A 22,674-nucleotide genomic window follows, 5' to 3' on the forward strand; every position below is an offset into this window, starting at 1 on the left:
TCGGAGACCCTAGAGGATCATCTCGAGCATGTTCGGGAGGTGTTGAAGCGGATAAGTTCAGCACAGGCGGCCACTGACAACACAGGAGGGTGATGTCGTTCTGCTCGAAAGTCACTCCCCCAGCGATGCCACCAAGGGTTTCTCATCGAAGCTCGCACACCGGCCTTCCGGTCCCTTTCGGGCAGTGAGACGTAAAGGACAGAAATGACTTCGTTCTAGTAGACCCCAAAACGGGTCGTTGCCACGGTGTGAGACACGCAGATCAGCTGACACTCTACTATGAAGCTGCAGGCGATGTGTAGTGATGGCTTCACATTTCGAGAGGGGGGGGGGGGCCAGTGAGGGTGGCCGAGAGAGGGCATTACGTGACGGCACCATCATCATCATCATCGAGATGGGAAGAGGATTGTAGGGGTTGCGTGTGTGGGAAAAAGGGAGTTTGGCGTGGTTGTGGAGAGTGGCAAGACGAAGGGGTGTGTTGTGCGTGATTTAGGGTTAGCGCGTGACACTGGTATCACCCAGACTGTTCCAGGTCTTGCGAAGAATGGAAGTGGATGAAGATTGATTGGGCGAACTCGGCAGTGAAGACAACAGAATACGCCTGTTATTCTGTAGGGGCTCTGAGTACGATGAAAAACAACATAGCGCAACAAGAAGACCAATGGTGCAGGAATTGCAGGAAATGGCAGCAGAGTTGGAAAAGAGGGTATAGGTGGTGGACACCTATGAAGTTCTTATAATGGAAATGACACGAGTGCTAAACCACAAAACTACTACGAAATCGACACAAGAAACTGCAGCAGTTATAAAGACCAGGCGTGAAGCAAACCGTCGACAAACAAATAAAGATGGGCATGGGGAGAATATTGTCCGGACGTGATATACTTACATGTCTCTGAAAAAGCACACAGCCAAGCTTATGCAACGAAGCATTCATCGAGTCAATGTCCAGTTCATGCAAGAAATGAAGGTTGCAGGTCCACAGGCATCACAGAGATTCTGGCGATACATTAAAGCAGGCCAAAGCAGGAAATGGCAGCGTGTGCTACATGCAACAGCAGAAGGAAAAATGTGGAAGAAATGGCATGCCTCCCTCTGCTGGAGCAATGGCTGTGTAGCAATATACATGGCAACATTCGGGAGAATAGAAATGCTGAGGAGGCACAGGCATTCGTACTACCTACCGGGGAGACCGAACAGAAGGCAGAACTTCGAACAGCACCTACTAATAGAGAACTTGGTGCAGCAGCTAGAATGAATGGCGGCACTGCAGCAGGCTGGGACGGCATACCCATGAGTCTAGTGAAGGCTGCAGGTGAGGAAACGCGCCAGACCATTCGAGATGTCCTTAAGCAAATTATGGTGATCGCTGAAATCTCTGAATCATGGAAGGACAGCAGGGTGATTCTTTTGTACAAGGGGTCAGGTGACAAAAGGGATCTTAAGAACTACAGACCCATAGCAGTGACACCGGTTTTGTACAGGATGTTTGCACAGGTGGTCAGGACAAGGTTACAAAATTAGGCAGAGCTAACTGGTGTGCTGGGAGAATTCCAAATGGGCTTTCGCACGAGCAGATGCATTGAAGATACTTTATTTATTCTGACACAATATATTGAAATTGCTGAACAGAGTCAGCTCATTCTTGGTGGCTTTCCTAGACATATTGAAGGCATATGACTGTGTACATCGTACACTACTCTGGGCCATTCTGCAGCAGCTGGATCTTGAGGAGGAGGATCTGGATCTCTTGAGGTCAATGTATGAAGTTGTAACAGCCAGGTCAAATGGGGGGGGGGGGGGCAAGTAACAGCGTATGTGAACGTTGAGTGTGGGCTTCGGCAGGGGTGTCCTTTATCGCCGCTGCTCTTCATGCTATATGTCGTAGGTGTTGTGTCTCAAAGGCTAGAAGCTTCAGGGCACGGGTACACACTGCAGCACATGGAGCAGGGGCATGTGGTGACGACGTGGGTCCCAGCGCTGATGTACGCAGAGGACATTGCCATATTGGCACACTCGTCGGATGAGTTACAGGCCCCACTGAACATATGTGGGGACACGATGGCCACACTTCATCTGCAGTTCAATCCACAAAAGTGTGGGGTAACGATATGGGGACCGAAAAGGTACGTTGAAGAAACATAGTGTCTACAAGGAAGCACCCTACAGTCCACAGATATTGCAAAGTACCTTAAAGTGCATTTGAATTCAGGGCCAAGATATCTTGAGCAGCACGAGCAAGCAATGAAGATGAAGGCAACAAGATACTGGGGCATTTTGGGTAGGCAGACTTTGTGGGCCTTTAACAGGTATGAAGTGATGAGGGGGCTGTGGAAGATGGTAGCTGTGCCAGGGCTGACGTATGGGAATCCGGTGCTGTGCATCTCATTCGGTACAAGGGAATACCTGGAAAGGCGTCAGAGAGAGGCCGGCCGAATAGCCCTGGACGTGCACCGGCAGACACTGGTTGAGGCGATACAAGAGGACATGGGGTGGTCTTCCCCCGTGGATTGTGAAGCGGTTGCTAAGGCAATGTACGAGAAGTGTTTCAGGCACCTCCCCAGTGCCAACCTCGCGCAACAGGTTTGGGTGCACATCATCTTTGCCAGCTGTTCAACAAAATGAGCACGTTGCACACGCAGTCTGTGGGACCGATACCATCTACCCACGGTCTGTCTAGAAACACAGGGCGAAGTGCAAGTGGCAGTGCGAGCAGTCGGTATGAAACAGAAAAGTGGGTGAAAGCGGCCGAGAAGTAGTCGTTCATGATTGTGTATATGACGGGAAAGTGAGGCATTGCCAGGGAAGGGTTTTTCAACAACTCCCGAGAAACTGGTTTGCTGGTGGAGGCATACTCTGACGCACTATGTGCTCGACACTGGAGGGCTCACTACGTTGACATGCTGCAGACGGAATGTACCCTTTGCAATGCAGCAGAGGAGACGATCAAGCACATAGTTATCCAGCGTCCGGGTGGTTTCTCGCCCTTCGAGACAACATCACTATAGACTGCACTCGGTTTTGTCGAAAGAGAAACCCAGCGAGGAAGCACCAGAATACAAGTGGGAACTACCAAGCAAAGGTTGAAACTCTGGTGTTAGTACAGGGCGTCACAATGATTCCAGCTGATTCCAGTGTATTTCTGTAGTGGTGCGGACCAAGGTGTGAACTACAGACGTGTGGTGACCTAACCAGCTCTAACTTATTAACCAGCTCTAACCAAATTTGTTCCGCAGATTGCTGAAGTCACAAAAAAACACAACCCTTGGATCACACGTGACATCATTCATACTAAACGTAAAATAAAAAGACTAAGAAAATCTAACAAATCAAGCCTAGTCTATGGGTTTCAAGAAGAAATAGCTTGCTATCCCGGTCATTGAGGGTAAAAATCCGTAGTGCCAAAGAGAACTTCTGCAGCACAACACTAAGTAAGTTTATAAGAGAGTCACCCCAGAAGTTCTGGCAATATCTTGGTTCAAAAAACAACCTCCCTACTATCGTTTCAGCGGAGCAGGAATTAATGAAAGCTAATTCATTTAACACTTACTTCCAGTCTGTCTTCACAGCTGACAATGATAAACATACGTCGCTTCTGTTTTGGGGTAAAAACTTAAGTGCTTTAAGCTTGCCTCTACTGTCTGAGCCGGGTTTGCTATCACTGTTATTGAACATTGATGGGAAGAAAAGTAGTGGACCCGACGGGATTCCCAATGCGTTTTTGAAGCGTTACGCTGAATCTGTGTGTAAATACCTTTTTCTTATATTTTCAAAATCGCTTAAGGATTGCCAGGTTCCATCGGAATGGAAAATTGCAAAAATTCTTCCCATTCACAAAAGTGGTGACTCGTCTTGTCCATCTAATTACAGACCAATTTCTATTACGTGTACTTTCTGCAAAATGCTTGAGCATATTATTGTACAGTTCCTTACTGAATACGTAGAAAAAAATGCTATTCTCCATTCCAATCAACACGGTTTTCGTCGCGGACTATCTACTGTCACACAGCTGGTTGAGACCTTGCATGACCTTGCCAATGGCATTAATGATCAATCGCAGATTGACGTAGTCTTTTTAGATTTGTCAAAAGCTTTTGACCGCGTTTCCCATCCCAAACTGATCCAAAAGCTAACCGGTATACTGGGAAAAGGACCTATGACCAAGTGGATCGAATACTATTTGACCGACCGCTACCAATTTGTTCAATATGGTGCACATGTGTCTGACACGGTTCCAGTATTATCGGGAGTGCCCCAGGGTTCTGTTTCAGGCCCCATGTTGTTTCTTCTTTTTATTAATGACGTTGCAGACATAGCCAATGTAAAAATCAGATTGTTCGCAGATGATTGTATCCTGTGCCAGCGAATAGACAGCTACCAGGATCATTTAAAACTAGATGATTCGCTAAAAAAGGTCGAAACCTGGTGTCGAGAGTGGCAAATGGAAATAAATACTGAGAAAACTTTCGCTATCTCAATTACAAAGAAAAAAGCAAGGGCAAATTTTTCGTATTCGCTGAGAAATGTCCCACTTCGCAACGTCGCTGCCTGCAAATATCTAGGCATCTTGATATTGTCCGACTTAAATTGGACTGCGCATGTCGAACATATAACAAAGAAGGCACTCGGCAGGTTATTTTTTCTTCAGCGAACTCTTCATCATTCAACACCCCAAACAAAACTTTTAGTGTATACCATGCTTATCCGCCCAATCCTCGAATATGCGAGTGTGGCCTGGTTCCCCTTCACAAACAAACATGTAGCCGCGCTTGAAAGAATACAATGTAAAGCAGTCCGTTCTATCTATAACCGTTATAGGCGTACCGACTCACCTACTGCTCTTTTGATAAGAGCGGATCTGCCCACCCTGGCAAGCCGCGCCAAGCTTCATAGTCTGAGATTTTTGTATCTGGTGCTACACAACTCTTTGAAAATAAATCCGGGTAATTATGTTAAGGTTAACAGTAAGCGCCAAACACGAAATAAACATTGTCACACACTTGATGAGTATCCCTTCAAGAACAATGTTTTTGGCCACTCTTTTTTTCTGCGAGCCATACGTGCTTAGAATGCCCTGCACCCCACCGTGTTGACACAGCCGACAGTTGATGAATTTGTTAATCGAGTGAGTGAATGTGTGCTGACTTTTATTTAGACGTGATTTCCTCAATCGATGATGTCGCAAGTTTTAACTCTGTCTGTACAATTTCGTTGTGTATTTGTTTTTTTTTGCTAGCCCCAGCATTTCATCTGATGTTTATATTCATGAAGGCTCTTTGCCTATCACTGCGGCGAATTTTGCACTATGTTTGAGATATTCGCTTCAAAATTCAAGTGCTTGCAACATGTATTCTTAGTCTGTGTATTGCTTGTTTTAACTATGCAATGTGACACCACTCCTGTAATAATCCCATCACGGGAGTGACAGTATTCTGAATAAATAAATAAATTAAATAAATAAACTTACTGTGGTAGTGCTGTACGGTGACGTTCCTTTCGAACAATGTGAACACACTTCTATTTCAAGTGTGGGAGTATGCATTAGGTTTTTTATTGTTTTCCTTTTTTCTTTTTTTTTTTTTTTTTTTTTTGTTGTTCAGGCCATGCCGTGCATGGAGTGTAGGCGACCCGATCCAAAGGGTATAGCCGTAACGCCATTGCCATGTTTCTTGGGCATCAGAATCGACATCGCCTCCTGGACGCATTTTCTGGTGACGCCATTTTTCTTTTCTTGTTCACTCAGTGTTCCTAGCGAGTGGCGACCTTGCTCTGCGGCCAATTATGAATACTGGGACGCTGTGTAAGTTCACCGGCGCGTTTAAAAGAAAAGTTATTGAATTCGCGGAAGTGAATGGCAACATGGTGGCGTAGCGGCAGTTTGGAGTGTCCAAGAAAAGCTTTAGGTACTGGCGCAACCAAAAATCCTTACTGTCGGTATGTAACGCATGGAAGACGTCGTTTCGCGGTCGCCGAGCTGTGCACCCGGAACTCGAAGACAAAGTGGCGGATTTCGTTTGCGAGTACCGTGCCAGGTCCCTGCCAGTAAATGCGGAGCTCATTCCCAAAATAGCCATCGAGCTCGCCCGTGAAGCCGGTCTATCGAGAGAAAATTTCAAGGGGTCCATTTATTTGGTCCGCCACTTGATGCGATGCAAAGTATTTGTCCTTCAACGGCACACATCAATTTGCCAGAAGCTGCCCGAGATATAGGAGGACAAGTTGATAAAGTTTTAACTCTACGTGAATAGCTTCCGGTGACAGCATGGCGACATGTTAGGCCAGATCCGCAACACTGACGAAATGCCAGTGTGGTTCAACATGCTGTTGTCCACGACAATTTGCGAATGCGGGGCAAAAAAAGTGAAGCTTTGGCGACTGAAATTGAGCATTCGCGCTTTACCGTTATGCTTTCCTGCACGGCTGAAGGCAGAAAGTTGCCCCCGTTCATCATCTTCAAGCGGAAGACGCTGCCGAAGAAGGCCTTCTCGCGGGATGCCATCGTCCATGTGCACGAAAAGAGGTACATGAACGAGGCCCTAATGCGCGAGTGGATCCGCACAGTGTGGAACCGGCGGCCCGAAGCAATGGAACATGCAGCACTGGAACATGCTCGTGTTCGATTTGACGGCATCCGTGAAGGACAGACTTCACGGCGGGAAGACCGATCTTGTCGTCATTCCGGTAGGGATGACGTCAACACTGCAACTTCTTGATGTCGTCCTTAACAAGCTTTTCAAGGACCCTGTGCGTGTGTTGTTCACTGAATAGATGGCTGGCAACAACCCGCGGACCCTGACAGGCCCACTGCGCAGGCCACCTCTCGCAACAGTATGTAGTTGGGTCTCCGAGGCATGGAGGTCTCTGCTTGAAAAATGGTAATGCACGCATTTAAGAAGCGCTGCATCAGCAATGCTCTCGACGGCACCGAGGAGGACTTGTTATGGTAGGCGGCTAGTGAAAAGCAGTCGTCCTCGGAGGAGAGTTGCGACAGCTTGGTGGACTATAATGTGAATCAGTGAACAATTCTGCATTTTTCTTTTTTTACTGGTCAAGATAAAGGGGTCGACCTATATCCCGCTTCAACCTATATTCCGCATTATACAGTACCTGATGATTCTTCTGCACATTACGGTGCTAGATACTTGATCAAAATGTTTTTGGAAAAGGATGAATTTGGCAATGTGACTGAAAGTCATCAATACCTTCTCATGCTCAAAGCATATCACAGGCCAGGCAGGCTTTTTGGTAACCTAGTTGTACCTTCGGAGGAAGACTTCAACTGCCTACATCCAACAGGTGGAACATCATTTCCTGGCTATCATAGAGGGCATAGCACGCACACCATGTGTATGTGCTGCATTGTTCCAGATCCTGTCTGATGCCACTTCATTCCGTTTTTGTTCTGAGCGTCGCGCCAAAAAATTCCTCTTCATGTTTAGCAGAGTGCGTCTTAGCTGGCACGTCCATTTCGTGAACGGACAAAGTTCGCTCCCGTGCTTCAATTGATTGCAGGCGATTAGAAAAATTCAAAGCGTAAATTTCGTTATAAACAGGTTTCCATTGAAGAATTTCCATAGGTCCGCCACGGTGGAGCAGTGGCAAGGCTGCTCGATTTGAAGGTCATTGGTTCGAATTCGGCAGCCGCGGTTGCATTTCAGTGAAGTTGAAATGGTAAAGGAGCGCATACCGTGCTATGTCAGTACACGTTAAAGAACACCAGGTGGTAGAAATTTCCGGAGTCCTCCACTAAGGCGTCTCTCATTATAATATCTTGGTTTTGGGACAATAAAAACCAGATATTACTATTAGTATTGGACAAGATCACGATAACGAGACCTTTATTCATTCGCTTTCCTCAGTGCTTTCACTGTTGTCATGCAGGAAATCACAGAGCCATGCACCTGGGGTGTTTTCATTACCTATGCCTGACTCAATTTTTAATTAACAATGCCCATGTGACTGAATTGTGCGTTATTGTATTTCGCAATAGGTTGAGTTTAGAGGATGTGTATGAGAACTTGAACATTTATGAATGTGTGTCAAGACGATAGGTGTGAGAGCAGTACACTGGCCCAACAAGAAAAAACAAACGTAGCCCATTCGCACCAATAAGGTAAAAAGTGTGCATAACGTTGCAATGTACCAACAAAAAATGTTGATGTTTGCACCAGAGAGGTCTTGTGAGAAAAAAAAAATCCCACTTCTCCAATCAGTGCATTCGCGCACATGAAGGAGGACAGAAGCTGCACGCATTGTGCTAATTTTTCTTATTTTGTGAGAGACGCTGCCGGGCAACGCAACGCTGCGGACGCGCTTCACGTCGGCTCAGCCTTTTATGAATGTTTTCCGCAGTTTTATCAAGTCAAAAACTGGCAATCGAACACCACTGGATAGAGCGAGTCCATCCGAACACTTCTACACCAAAAACCTTGGTGAGAGACCTTTTTTTGAAGCTTTTTCGATGTGAAAAACCACCCGAGCTACAAGTGTGACCAGCTAAGCCTACACCGACAAGGCCGACGCCGGCCTCGGGAAGGGTGATGAACGCTGCCGAGTTGTAAGCCAAGGGATCGGACGCACCTCCGAAATGGACGTAGATGATGCAGAAGTGGGGGAAACTCCAGGTAATGATTCCGGGAGGACGATAGCGATCCAATGAGATGAGACGCTGACGACGACGCGGAGGGCTGGATCGAAGTCATGTATAAAAGGAAGAGCCGTGTGCGCCCTGGCGAAGAGACAGCACAGAAATGCACCTGCTCAAGAAGCCCGACACGCAGATGTGGGAAGAGCATCGTGAACAAGATTTTACAAGCATGCAAGATGCCAAGGCTACCTGCAGATGACATCAAGATAATCGTCAGACCAATAGACGGGCTGAGCATTAGACACACGTGCAGAGCCAGCCTCAACGAAGTGATACGCCAAGAAGCAGGGGTGAGCAATGAAGAAATCTTCACGATCTGCCCCAAACCCACACAAAATATCCTGGTAATCAGCACACCGGATGATAAGACGGCGACGAAATTCATCAAAATCAAGGATTTAAAAATCAACGGAAAGAAGTACGAGACCAGCGCGTACGTCTCGGCACCAGAACATAAGGCCAAGGGGATAATCCGCAACATTCCCTTAAAGTACACACATGATCACCTCATGCATGCACTGGTGAACGCGAGGAACCCTTCATTGGCGTACGCCAAGAGACTAGGGAGCACGACCACCGTGATACTACTGTACGAAGGCAACAGGATCCCTTACTTCAACAGCATCATGAAGGCTTACTTCAACAGCATCATGATGAAAGTTTCCGTCTACCCGAAGCAAATAGACTTTTGTAAAGAGTGCGGGAGGCTCGGGCACAGGCCCGATGTGTGCCCAAGACCGCCAGACAAGTTGTGCCTGGCGTGTGGTGCCAAAAATCCTACCAGAGACCATGAATGCACTCCCGAGTGCAAGCTCTGCGGAGACGCACACCCCACAGCAGACCGGACTTGCAGAGCTCAATTTAAGACGCCATACTTCGTAAAGCAACGAAGGTGGGCTGCGAAGAGAAACGAGGAAGAACTCCAGCGGGAAGCCGACTCACTAGATCAAGACACCTGGGGAAGCAGCAACACACAACTAGCCCGTGAAACTACATCAAGGTCCAGATCCAGATCCAAGTACAGGCTGGGAGCCTGGGGACTACGTCGCTTAGGGTCGAGGTCCAGAAGCAGACCCAGTACCAGGAGAGGCCGAGATCCACCTCGAGGGGAAGGACGCCCGAAGCGACAACGAAGCAGCAAAGAGAACAGAAGACGCCAGACAAGGTGGGCTGGTCAGACGTAGTGGCCAATCGCGATTCGGCAAGGTCCGGCAATAATAGTAACGCTAGGGATAATTACAGAGACATAGAGAAATGTGTAGAGGAATACAGAACGGAAAACACGCTACTCAGACAGGAGCTAGAAAAGGCAAAAAAGCAAAACAGTGAATCAGCTAAAAAACTTGATGAACTACAGCACACACTTAAAAATGCAGATCATAAAAATGCAGATACAGACGTCGCCTCCGTCAACCGCCATCACGGCCGTCTCCACGCCAGCGACCAAAACCACAGGGGAGGGAGAGAATGAGGAAATATAAATGGTAGCAGTGGAAACAGCAACCAGGCGCCAAGCGATAAATCCCGCTGACGAAGACCAAAGAGCAAAACGACTCAGAAAAAGAGGTCAAGAGGCTCCGTCCTAGCACGAAAAAAAACAGACATCTTCGAGGACATGATAAACAAACTGTCGGACAAAATGGAGAAATTGTTCGAGATGCTGGTCGTGCGACTTAGCGACAGTGAGACGGAGAGTAAGGCCCTGGAACTAAAACACGACAAGCGGCTCGAAGAGCTAGAGAAGAAAATTTCTTAGACATGGCGGGCACTAAAATGAGAAAACTCGTCATCTGGCAGTAGAACTGCCGTGGCTTCTCTAATAAAAAAGCATCGATGGTGCAATTAATCAAAATCACCACATAAAGAAAAAGACCTGACGTGATCATTTTGCAGGAGACATTCGACCACAAGTCACGGATATCAACCACATTCTTATAGAAGTCGTGCCACGCAGCAAAAAGGAGAGCAGCAATTTTGTCCTAAACGTATACAGCAGCCCATATAAAAAGGGCTTAAAGCATAATTTCACAGAACTAATTAACGAAACGAAGAACATCGCAGGCGACAACCGACTTGTTACCGGAGGAGATTTTAACGCTCCACACACGCAGTGGGGATATGGGCACTCGTCGAAGAAAGAAAAAAACCTTGCCCACCTCATCGAAAAGGCCGGACTAGCCATTCTGAATGAGCCAGCCTCGCACACCAGAATCGGTGTAGGTCCTCACAGGGACGCCACGCCGGACTTGACCCTCTGCAAGAACGCCGGGCGAATCACGTGAGAAAACACCTGTAGCGTCATCATCATCGCCATTCATCATCATCGTCATTTTTCTAGCCACCGCGCTACGCCTCTCGTGCAGCTCATGCGACAGCTCGTGGCGCGAGCGGTGGAGAACGAGCACCAGGCCTGGCGGTTCGGACGTGGCAGCTGCTGCCGCTCCGCTTCGGCAATCGCCTTTGATAATAATGTGGCGAGAGAACGACACGACCACGTTGGCCGCTGTCCGGCCTTCCTCTCTTGCTACATTGGTGACCTCAAGGACACGACCTTCGGTGAGCTACCAGCTGCCATGCTTCCGCCACTCTGCCCGCCAGTGCCGCCGTTCCACCCGGCCTTACCCAGGACATGGCTCATGCGGCTCGACGCCGCTCTCGCTGTGAATGGCGTCGCAAACCAGCCGCTTATGCACGCCATCTTGCTCGACGCGCTGCCGGTCCAGTTTCGCCATCTTGCTACCACATCGATCACGAGCCCGCAGCCATATGACGCCCTCTGCACTGCGCTGCTCACCTGCTACGGACTCACGTACTAATTGCTTCCAGGGTGCCGCGACTTTGGGGCTCTCACTGCGTCGCAACGTGTGCTACCAACCGGCACGCAACCCTCTAATAACCACGACCTCACCACTACGGCTACGACTCCCTCTACCTCAGATCCGGTCACAGGAACATTGAACCCTGCACCCGACCACAACGACGAGGTAGAAGACGCTCGCACTTCCACTGACTACACCACCGAGAGCTGCGTTCCGTTGGCGCTCACGTACAAAGGTTCACCGCAGGTGCCTGCCACATGCACAATTTCCGTGACATCAATGGCACGCGACACCTCAGCGACCCCAGACTCCACGACGGCTACCTTGCCGTGCGCCTCGGAGTCTGAGCACGAGATATTTTCACCCATTATTCGGCACCTGATTCCGGAGCTTCCACAGTCGACATTATCCAATGAACATGATCTTCCATGAACCTTGGCAATCTGATCATCCTGCAAGCAGCTACTATTATCTCCCTTGACGTCTCCCGCAGCTGAAGCTGTTGCCCGTGACATGCTACAGCAGAACTTCTGAGATGCTGCTACAATGACCAAGGACCAGATGACAGATTTGCTAATGGCAGAGCAGCCAGCACAATCCATAACCACCACACAGGCGCACATCCGTCAGGCTTCCCCGATGAGCACGGGTGCACCAGCCAAGTCTCCAGTAGAGCCCACGCCTTCCGGATCCCTTGGCCAACCTCCGGAGCCTTGGAAGGGCGACACCACAACGCAACAATCTACCTTGAATTCAGACATGACCCTCATCATGACCCAGGCGACTACCGCCTTTGCGCGGAATCGGCAGACCAATCACAGTGGACCTAACTGCCTGCAGTGACTTACGTGCGCCATTTCCACGCCCGTCGCCTCGGTCATCCGTGCCGGCATGTCAGCCACACTGCAATGCTCAGGTTGGTGTTCCATCGACGGCTACGTCCGGGCCGGAACTGCCAGCCCACTGCTCCTTGTCAACAGCCATGTCGGCGTCATGTGTGCTGTTGGAGACGCCGCCACATCCTTTATGTTTCAGTACTCGGTCGTCCTGGTTTTGTTTCAATGCATAGCACCATCTCGCCACCATCCCCAGTTCGGCCTCTCCGGCGCCCTCCCACGGCTCCACCTGTGTGTACCTTTGTCAGACACGGATTCTCGAAGCACCGGGTGTGCTCTAGAGTGATCCCGCCAAGTCATCGTGGGACGCTCGTGTTTATGGCCACAGCGACCCGGCGCTGCCATCTTTGCCCGCTGTGTTTCTCCCAGTGTCGTCTGCCAGGGACCCGCTGGTGGCCGATTGTCCCTTCCCGTTGACGACCTGGACTGCTCATGGACCCCGTTTCGTTTTGCGAACCTAACTCGCTTGTATATACGCTCTCATTATTTTCGTTCCGACTTCATTTCTGCGTGAGGGGGGGGGGGGGGGGGATCTGTAGCGTCATCATCATCGCCATTCATCATCATCGTCATTTTTCTAGCCACCGCGCTGCACCTCTCGTGCAGCTCATGCGACAGCTCGTGGCGCGAGCGGTGGAAAACAAGCACCAGGCGTGGCGGTTCGGACGTGGCAGCTGCTGCCGCTCCGCTTCGGCAATCGCCTTTGATAATAAAGCGGCGAGAGAACGACACGACCACGTTGGCCACCGTCCTGTCTTCCTCTCTTGCTACACACCTTTGAAGACTTGAGAAGTGATCACAGGATCCTCAGCATCGCCCTAGGCGATCCTCCTACCAGGAATTGCAAACAGACAATCAGGCGCGTAGATTGGGACAAATTCCGCAAAAGCAAAAACGAGAAAGAACAGGGACCCATCGAAAACATAGAAAAAAGGAGCAGTGAACTTCTAAGAGACGTAGAAAAAGCCACAACCGAAATGGAGTGGGACGACTGGTTGGCTCGACGAGAAGAGGAAGATGAGTGTGGCGGAACCCTCTCAATGCGGATGGACAGCAGGCTCGCACACCTTGTCGAAGCCGAAAAATCTATTCAGAAACGGCTGCATAGGCAAAAACATAATCGAAATCTAAGGAGAAAACTCGCCGAGCTAAACAAGCACATCGAAACACACTGTACCCAGCTATGCCATCAGGAATGGGATGAAGTGTGCGACGCTGTGAACGGCAACATAAACACAGGCAAGACATGGAAAATCCTGAAGCACCTGCTGGACCCGTCGGCCACTAAAACGGCAGTGAAAGCGGAAATGACCAAGATAAGACACAGGTATAAGATAAGACACAGACACAGGTACCCCCGGTCACATCAGTGGAGTCATTTGCCAAGGGAAGAGAGCAATTTTCAGCTGACTTTGAGAATTTGTTGTGAACCGCACGCCACATGCTACACTATAATGCTTGGCTTGCGTGTCCTCGGTAGCCTCGACTACCGATTGGCAGCGTTTTCTTACAATGCTCAAAAAGTGTTGCAGGGCCCCTTTACATTTGAAGGGGGGCTTTGCGGCAAAGTGGATTTCTCCTTAGGTGCTTTCACGGTTTAGCACCCCTACACCGCAGTGAAAGAACTTTTACAGGCGGCACATTCGGATTAATATGCCTTTATTCGTTCCTTGCGAATACTTCGAAATTTTCCGCAATATGAATTCAGATCGAAGCGAATTGGAATACCCTACTATTCGTTCGAATATTTGAAGCATTCGAATATTCGCACAAGCCTAGTCATGATCCTTATGAAAACTATAAATGAATGAGGTTTCACTGTCTCGATCGAGTTTTCTTTAAAAGGAAGTGTACTGCAGTCAGAAGCCTATGTTCTGGTGTAGAAGTATCGAAAAACTGCCTCTGAACATTTCCGCTCTTGAGCAGAAAACATAGGATATTTGTCAAGCAGCTTAGATGCTTGAAACATTCTGGTAGGAAACAAGAGTACCGTAATTAGTCGAATCTAACGCGCACCTTTTTTCCGGTTGAGCGAGTTCATAAATCGCATGCGCATTAGAATTGAGTACGAACAAAAAAATTACGGTCAATCTATTGCCATCGGCAAATACAAAATGGCCGCCCCCTACGTGCGTCGGCATGGCGCGTCGGCCATTTCTGCCTATGTGTTTCCCATGTGCGGCACTTCGTACGTGTGCTGAGCAGTTCGTCATCTAGTAGCGCATTAGCATCGACGGCGTGGAAGGGCCGACTCCAAAAACTCTAGTGCACTACGATGCTGCTTTTAAAAGAAAAGTCATCGCGTGTGCAGAAACGGACGAAAATCGGGCCGCATCGCGGTCGTTCGGACTTCCCGAAACGTGCGTGCGGGACCGGCGGAAACAAAAGCAGAAGATTGTCGACAGCAAAGCTTCACACAAAGGCTTCAACGGACCACAGCAGGGTCGGTTTCCGCAAATTAAAGAACTGCTCGGCGAGTATGTGCTTGAGCAGCGAGCGGCACAGCGGCCCGTGACGACAGAACTGCTCCAAGTGCGGGCTATGCAATTAGTCTTAGAAAAAGGTCTAATGCGGAGCCAGTTTAAAGTGAGCAGGTGCTGGCTAACTAACTTTATGAAGAGGAAAGGCTTTTCCCTCCGAAGGGGAACATGCATATGCGAAAACTTTTGCGGAGTACGATAAAAAGCTTCACAGTTTTCAGAGGTTCGTCCTAAACTTGCGGCGCAACAACAGCTTCCTGCTTGGGCAAATCGGGAATGCCGATCAGACGCCTCTTTACTTCGACATGCCTGGCACCACAACCGTCGAGAAGAAGGAGGCGAAGCAATTTCACGTGCTGACATCGGTCCACGGTAAAACTACAGTGACGGCATTGCTCTGTTACACGTCAGATGGACACAAGCTTCGCCCGTACCTCATATTTAAATGGAAGACGCTCCCGAAAGGAGTTGTTTTTTCGAGTGGTGTGATCGTGCGGGCCAGCGAGAAAAATGGGTGCGCGTTGCAATCGATGTCTTACGTTTTTTTTTTTTCGCGGTGGAAATCGGGTGCGCGTTACAATCGAGGGCGCGGTAGAATCGAGTAAATACGGTAAACATTCTTATGCAATGTTTCAGCAAGGCACACATCACTAAAAAAATGTTCGGGCTACAGAAACTGAAAGTGCAAAAGAGGAGCGTTTAAGCCCACCCTATCTTGCAAAAGCTTGGATGAAACTGCACATAAGTTTAGCAGCCCCCGACGACAAACAACTTCGCAATCTTTTACACGAGGGCAACTGCGCTGTCACTACCAAGGAGATGATGTGCCGGTGGGAAGTGCTAGATATAGACTCCACATGATTCAAATATGGAACTCTCTTTAAGTGCCTCAGTGAGGCATTTCTTCAGAGGTATGAGAGTGTGTGTCGTCCTCCACGCCTTCATGCTGAGAGTTCAAGTTCTTTGTTCGTCAACCTGGGAATGGTGTAAACATGGTACAAGGATGCATCCCTGCCTACAGGTGCACTCTTTCACGACAATGGATAAACGATGCAAATAGTACACCTCGACAACACAGCCCTGGGCCTCCCATTGTCAGCAAGTCACGCTATTGATTCGGGCCTGCCGCTTGGACAAACATGACATCGCTCACTCCAGTTTTTAATTCGCTGAAAATGACATAATGTGAGATACTCTCAGCCAGGTAAACACCAACAGACCTCTCCTGATCATGAGCAGTGGTGTACGGCTTGCTGCCAGACATAATGAAGGGCCTCTGCAGTCAGTATATTCCTGTACAAAATGTAAACAGGCCCAAATGTCTATGTATATCGACATAATTTTTTGCCACCTCTCACCCTCAACAGCAAGACCTGATAGCGTCTGAGACCATAGTAAAACATGTGATTTTTGGAGGTAGACTTATGACATGCCTTGCTTTGTGTGAAGTAAATGCGGAGTCCAGTTCACGTTTCACACATCATTGTGCGATCACTACACAATGATAGAGAACCTTGATTACCAATGAACATTCGATGTTGCCATACCCCTAGAGCAAGCAACGGAGCAAAATAATGCTGTTACCTGCTGCTAAATCATTGTTGAGGCTGAACTCCACCTTTAGTTAATCCAGAGTTTATTTTGACCGTTTCCTTGTTAAATTTTTCGTACTGAAACTACATATGTGAAAACCTTTTTGTAATGAAGTTTTTCAAAAATTTCTTTAAGGGACTCTCAAATGGTTTTGACAATTTGGTACAAACACGTTGGGTCGGTAGACCAAGTATTAGTGGTGACTTACAGACCGGTTTGAGCTTTCTGCGCAAACTTTGTAATTTATTACAACGCTTTAAAGCTGTGAATTGCTGCAGATCGCTACGACTCAGCCAAATGCGTTTCCAACTGCCCATTTACATAATGACATGCTCTTGTAACGAGACGTCATCGAGGCTGCTAAATGATTGACTGCGGAAAGGGCGGAAGTAAGACCAGCTGAAAGTGGCACCTGACGCAGCAGATATCAATCCCTCCATGATGTTCGTCTCTGTTGCCAGACAGCGTGCGTGCTGCCTGGCGCAGCGTGGGGTGGTCTCAAAGATTGTGAGCAACCTTTCAGCGGAGGTCTAGACTGGGCAAAGCTCTAATTGTCGATTGCGCTCAAGAGAGCTCTGTGATCACCAACGTATCTCATGAGTTGAATAGACAAGGCAGAGGTGAGACGGAGGGTATGATTTAGTTGTCCGCAGCAACAAAAGAACACAATGTGTCGCTAAATTTGTGATGCAAATGGTTTGATAATACCTTAGCCAGTGGCGTAACTAGGGGGGGGCAAGGGGGTACAAGTGCCCCGGGCGCCACTAGGGAGGGGGCGCCAAGCCGAGTCCTCGGGTTGGCGCCCCCTGGAAAGGTTGTCAATGTTTTTTTCCGTAAAACCGCCTGGAAGGGGGGAGGGGCGAGGTTGTAATGTACGACTGGAAGTGGGGATGGTGGTGAAGGAAAGGGTTGCCGCAATGGCTTTTGCATCGGGAAAAGGATCCTCTATTTTCATTTTGCTGCGCTACCTCCGTGCCTTCCCATGACCCTCGGCTAAGCTTTGTTTTGTGCTCCGCAGCACTGGGTTAGATGAGTTTCAGCGAACCCCACCAGCCTCCCAAACCACTTACTGAAAGCTTCCCTGAAACCAACCACGTACGTAAACAAAATAAAATAAAAAAGTTCGAATGCACCTTTTTTGAGTAAGAACAGAAAACTCCAACGAAATAGCCGATCGTCCAACGACTAATCGTCCACGCAGCGGCGGAAGGAAGGGCGAATATAATCCGTGACCTCGGCACCAAAGGCTAAACAAAGGCGTTTATTCGCAGAGTTCTCTGGAGGAAAGACGGAGAAAGCGTGACACGACGGCGACGTTTGTTGATTCCCTGCATCGCGGGCGCCAGCAAAGCAATAGAAGGGCGGGGGTCAACGTTTCCCACATGCCATCCACCGCCATGGGCAGGTTCATCCTTTGGCCCAAAGAACACGCACCTGCGAAAAAAGCGCAGAGCGTAGTGTACCCGACAGCATGTGCCGACTGCCCCGCTTCGTACGTTGGAGAAACCAAGAACTTCCCTGAAAGAATGCGGCCGCACAAGGATGACCTCCATCAATGGAACAGCGAACGGAGCGAAACGGCAGAACACTCCGACCAGTTTAACCCCCATACCAGACCCGAGGGCGCGGTGTCTAGCTGGTTGCTTTGTTTTGTACTCACCCTGCATTCCTTGGGATGCACAAATAGCGCGAAAGCTTAGGTACGAGAAACTTGGGCCTGGGAAGCGCCCGTGCCGTCAAGATTTTTGCAGTGTGGACTGGAAGAGAACAATGACGGGTAAGGGACTTCCGGAAGTTTGAATAAAAAAAGAAAAATACTATACAAAAACGCGGGCGTAGCTCATCGAAATCAGAACTGGTGGCCCTTGGCCTCCGAAATGGCCCGCCGCGCGCCAGTAGGCAATCGCGGAAGCCTACATTAGCGCTTTTAATGGGGGGGGGGGGGGGGGGATTTTGCACGTTTGTAACACCAGATGTTCCTTGGTCCACACCTGTCGTCCCGTGTTGGCCACCAAAAATCATGGCGCGTGCCTCACCGACGCCAGCGTGCATGGGCAGACTATCTACGCGGAAAAGGCCCATTCTAACAGCGTGCTTCTTCTAGCAAAGTAGATGCGCAAATTGTGTAGTAGTAGTAAATTAATCAGCCTTGCTCGCTCAGGAGCGTGAAGGCCGCCCACAACGCTACATATAAAATTTTTGAAAATATTTTTTTTTTACTTTTTGACCTTCGCACAAATAGTTTTCACCACCATGAGGAACTCAATAACCAGAAACGCAGCTGCCGTTGCATAGAGAAAGAAGCAAAATTTGTTTTCAAGACAGAGTTGATGGGTCTTATCAACTTTGTAGCAACTGTTATGTAGCAACTATCATAAAATGTCGCATAGTGAGACATTTTGCGAAAGTACTTTGCTTCATTTTACAAGTTTCATAGAATGTTACTTTATTGTTATTCAGTAAATTTCTACATACACGAAATTCATGCTCGAAATTTCTTCTTTGTAACGGTAATATTTGTCTGTTACATCTTCATGAACTTTCGAGAACGACGAGTTGTGAAACTAGTCCCTCCGTGTTGAATATGTTCTATATTTTTTGCCTCCTAAAGTTATATAGGCGCTTAAAAAGAAAACAAGGTTCCTTTTCGGGCTGCTTGGTGAGATGGGCATAAAATATAAAATATTCAATCAAATCGAAAATACTAATTTTCAGATCCGTGTCGATCTCTCATGGAATCACCCGTCTACGATAACAATGGTTAGGAGACAAACTGCGGACATGTCTGCCGTGTAGCTAGCATACCTGTAACCGTGGTTAGCCGTAGTGCTCGTGTGACAGAGGTATTAGTGGGCTTTAGTTGAAACTGGGGTATGCCAATCAAAGTACCAAGTAAAAAAACTTTTTTGCGCTACAAGAAAAATTCGAAGTTTTGCATCTCGCATTCTCTTTAAGGCCCTTCTTCCTGCCATGTACTCGCACCTAATGTTGGATCGCGAGTCTGCGAAATTCCGCTGAGGCAGACTGTCGATCGGCAGCGCACCTGTAGGCCGGTTGAAGTTACCGGCTGTCTCCTCGATGGGCCAGGATTCCACAAAAAGCTGCTTATAGTAATCGACCTCTAAGTAGACCACGCGGGAATTGTCAAATTCGATGCGGTTGTCGTTCACCACGCTGTGCTCAGGCAGCTCAGCGAGTGTATTCCTTTTTCACTGAAACTTGCACATGTCGTTTTTATGTTGCCTCAGACTCTCGGGGAAGTTCCCCAGCTGCATCGCCCGCGAAGGGAGCGTAACTATGAGCACGTGCATACCTGCGAAGTTCAAGTATTCTGAAAAAGGTGGGGGGGAGGGATTGCGCCGATTTATCTCCCCCCCCTCTTTTTGCACCCAAAAGAAAACTGCGGGATCAATTAAATGCAATCTTGCTTTCGTGGCGAGATGTCGCTTTAAGGTATAAAGTCTGCAACCCCCTCCATCGCGGCAATAGCTAAAGCCGCGGCGAAGCAGCGGCCATTTGCACGTGTGGTGAAGTATATGATGCCGCTTTCTAACTCGCCGAGAGCAATCACATGAATGTGTGATTAGAAAGAAAAGGAAAAGGCACGTAATTTCTGCAGCCCTATAGGGAGCACGGCGCAGTGCCCTTCGTGACGACACCGCTTCAACACCGACAGAGTAAGGGCGCGAGAAATTGACCATTTGCAGAAATCTGCAAGGCGGCTTTCCTGCAAGGTTGTTTTCTAACCAAAAAGGAAAAAAAAAGAAAACTATCGTGCCCAGTCTGCTTTTCTCGCCCACTGTGCTTTTACCACTCCTATTCTAGTGAAGGCACGCGAGTGCGACAAAACGACTTTTTCCCCCAACAATTACTGTGTGGTTGTCCCACCTCTAACGAACCCTCACATCGCATGGAGGGCGAGGCACCTGTCGTTCGTAAAGAAGGGAGTGGGGGAAGGCAAAAGCACAATGAGTGAGAAAAGCAGTTTGCGAACGAGACCTTTTGGTTGGAAAACAACTTTGCAGGAAAGCCAGCTTGCTGATTTCCGCAAATGGTCAATTGTGTCTGCTTTTGTTTTGATGAATACCGGAGAGTTCATAAGTCAGAGTGGATCACGTGATTGTGAACAAACATTTGGTTATCGTTGATGCAGCCAATCAGTTGCCCTGTGTGTGTTACTTAGTAGGCCCTCTCACAGGGTGCCGCCATAGTCCTCTTTTCGCTTCCGTGCAACAGCCCAGGAAGGAGGGATTCCTATTGGTACATGCCCTTGGAGGCGTGGTCTTGGTGTTATAAAACTACAATGTTAGGGGTTATGGGTCGATCCAGAGAAGCGAGAAACGAGGGTCAGTCAACCGAACGAGAGTGGTCAATGAGACGTACATTCGCGAGTTAAATTGTTTAGCTACCCCAGAAGCTCCACAGGCATTGAATATTGAGTCTCCGGACCGAACAAGATATCCTAGAGGCAGGCCACAACCAGTCGCTACATGACTCCATTCCTGCAAACCCCGAGTTGAAATCCCAGCTCACTTCTCCAGAGTTTGTCACCACGACGAGGGACGTCTTCGCAATAGAACTTCTGCCTAGGTGTGAGTATTTTTTACCTATGTTATTCTTTTGCACATGGATTATTACCACTACGTTGACACAAACTGCTGAGAGTATAAAGGTGTTATTCTCGGGAAAATATACAGGTTGTCCCAACTATCATAAAACCCGATTAAAAAAATGAGTAACTCCGTTACGCGAAGCAAACCTAGTGTACATTGTTCCTAGTAATTTGGAGCAACCACTTATAATTCATTCATGCATGAGAATAAATTAATGAGTAATCAAAGTATTTATAATTCCGCAAGTACTCACCTGATTATATTCATTGGAGGGCATGTTTAGTTCAATTACTGTACAGCTTGAAGCTTAGAATATACTTACACATTTAGTTTCTCATATATGTATGCATAAAGTGTTATATATGTAGCCATTGATGAGGCTATTCATGTACGATAGTTTGTATGTATGTTCCCCTATGGAACGCCGGTGTCTCCACTACTATTGCTCTTTTTTATTGTAAATGTGCTTGCAATGATTCGTATGCTATAAACACATTTTCAAATTAATTTTTTAATTTTTTTTTGTAGAAGCCATCGCCTAGTTCTTCGTAATGTTATGTTCTTGCATTTCTTATTCCAATGCAGTTGCGTTGTGTGACGAATGTACTGTGTGGTGCTAGAGGCCTAGTAAGGTGACTTATAACGTCGCCTTTAGTATCCTGCGCCACGACAATCATCTACTGTCAAACAAACGAATAAATAAATAAAGTAATTGAATGTTGAAATTACATCTAACTGCGCTATTTTCAACAACGTATTGCATCCACATTTTTTTTTTCCTGTTGATAAAGAAAGCCCACCAAATATGAAAAGTGACGCGTAACCAGACTGCTGCGTACATCAGGAAGCAGTACCCTCAAACAGGCTCAATGGGAGGTAGCCAGCGTCAAGAAATAGATGCAGAAAGAAAAAAAAAAAATGTGCATGGCCCTTTGTGCCAATCCCCGGTCAAAGAAACACGCCGCTTTGAACTTACAGAGTCAGGCCGTAATCAGAACAGTGCTCCGGTCGCGTTATCAGTGGAACGGTTGACCGCTAGATATGAATAATTATAGTGACATACAGTTGAGCGAAAGGAATTCCTGCAAACTTGCAACGCATGTTGGCGCGCCCTGAACACCCTTGTCAAAATGCGGAACGCTGCTGTTTTCAGCGGACAAGAGGCAAAGCGGTTGCTTGCTGCTCTTTTTTTTCTTCCTCAGGGGGGCGCGCAGTCATATGTTATTTTCTGATTTCGCAGGCTTTTTTTATTGGCCGCAAAAATGAGAGCGCAATCAATGCGTTGTTGAAAATGGCGCAGTTGGATGTCGTTCGAACTTGCTTACTTATGTCTAATTGTTATTTTGATAATTACGCGAGTACTTGTCGAGTTATGAATTGAATTGTGACAACTTACTTAAACTACTTGACGAAGAAATAGTGGTGCGTACTATAGTGCACTGTCCACTGGGAATAATATGTGCGAGGTTAGCTTTGCGTACTACCATTTCTCCTTTTTAAAATCATGCTTCATGATAGTTGAGGTTTTTCTACTTGAACAACGTTTTGAGCAGTTGGGTTAACCGCGAGTTAACATACATTTATGGATAGAAAACGGAGCTGTGAAATTGTAAATCCACCTTAATA

General features: G+C 47.8%; 1 protein-coding gene across 1 annotated transcript in view; it reads right to left on the reverse strand.

The window, feature by feature from the left end:
• LOC142769367 (transmembrane protein 80-like) overlaps positions 1–22,674 on the reverse strand; it is a 63,370-nt gene that overhangs the window by 23,152 nt on the left and 17,544 nt on the right. The gene's annotated exons all lie outside the window — the stretch shown is intronic.

The sequence above is a fragment of the Rhipicephalus microplus genome, chromosome 8, assembly GCF_043290135.1.
Source record: "Rhipicephalus microplus isolate Deutch F79 chromosome 8, USDA_Rmic, whole genome shotgun sequence".
In the NCBI taxonomy this organism is placed as follows: Eukaryota; Metazoa; Arthropoda; class Arachnida; order Ixodida; family Ixodidae; genus Rhipicephalus; species Rhipicephalus microplus.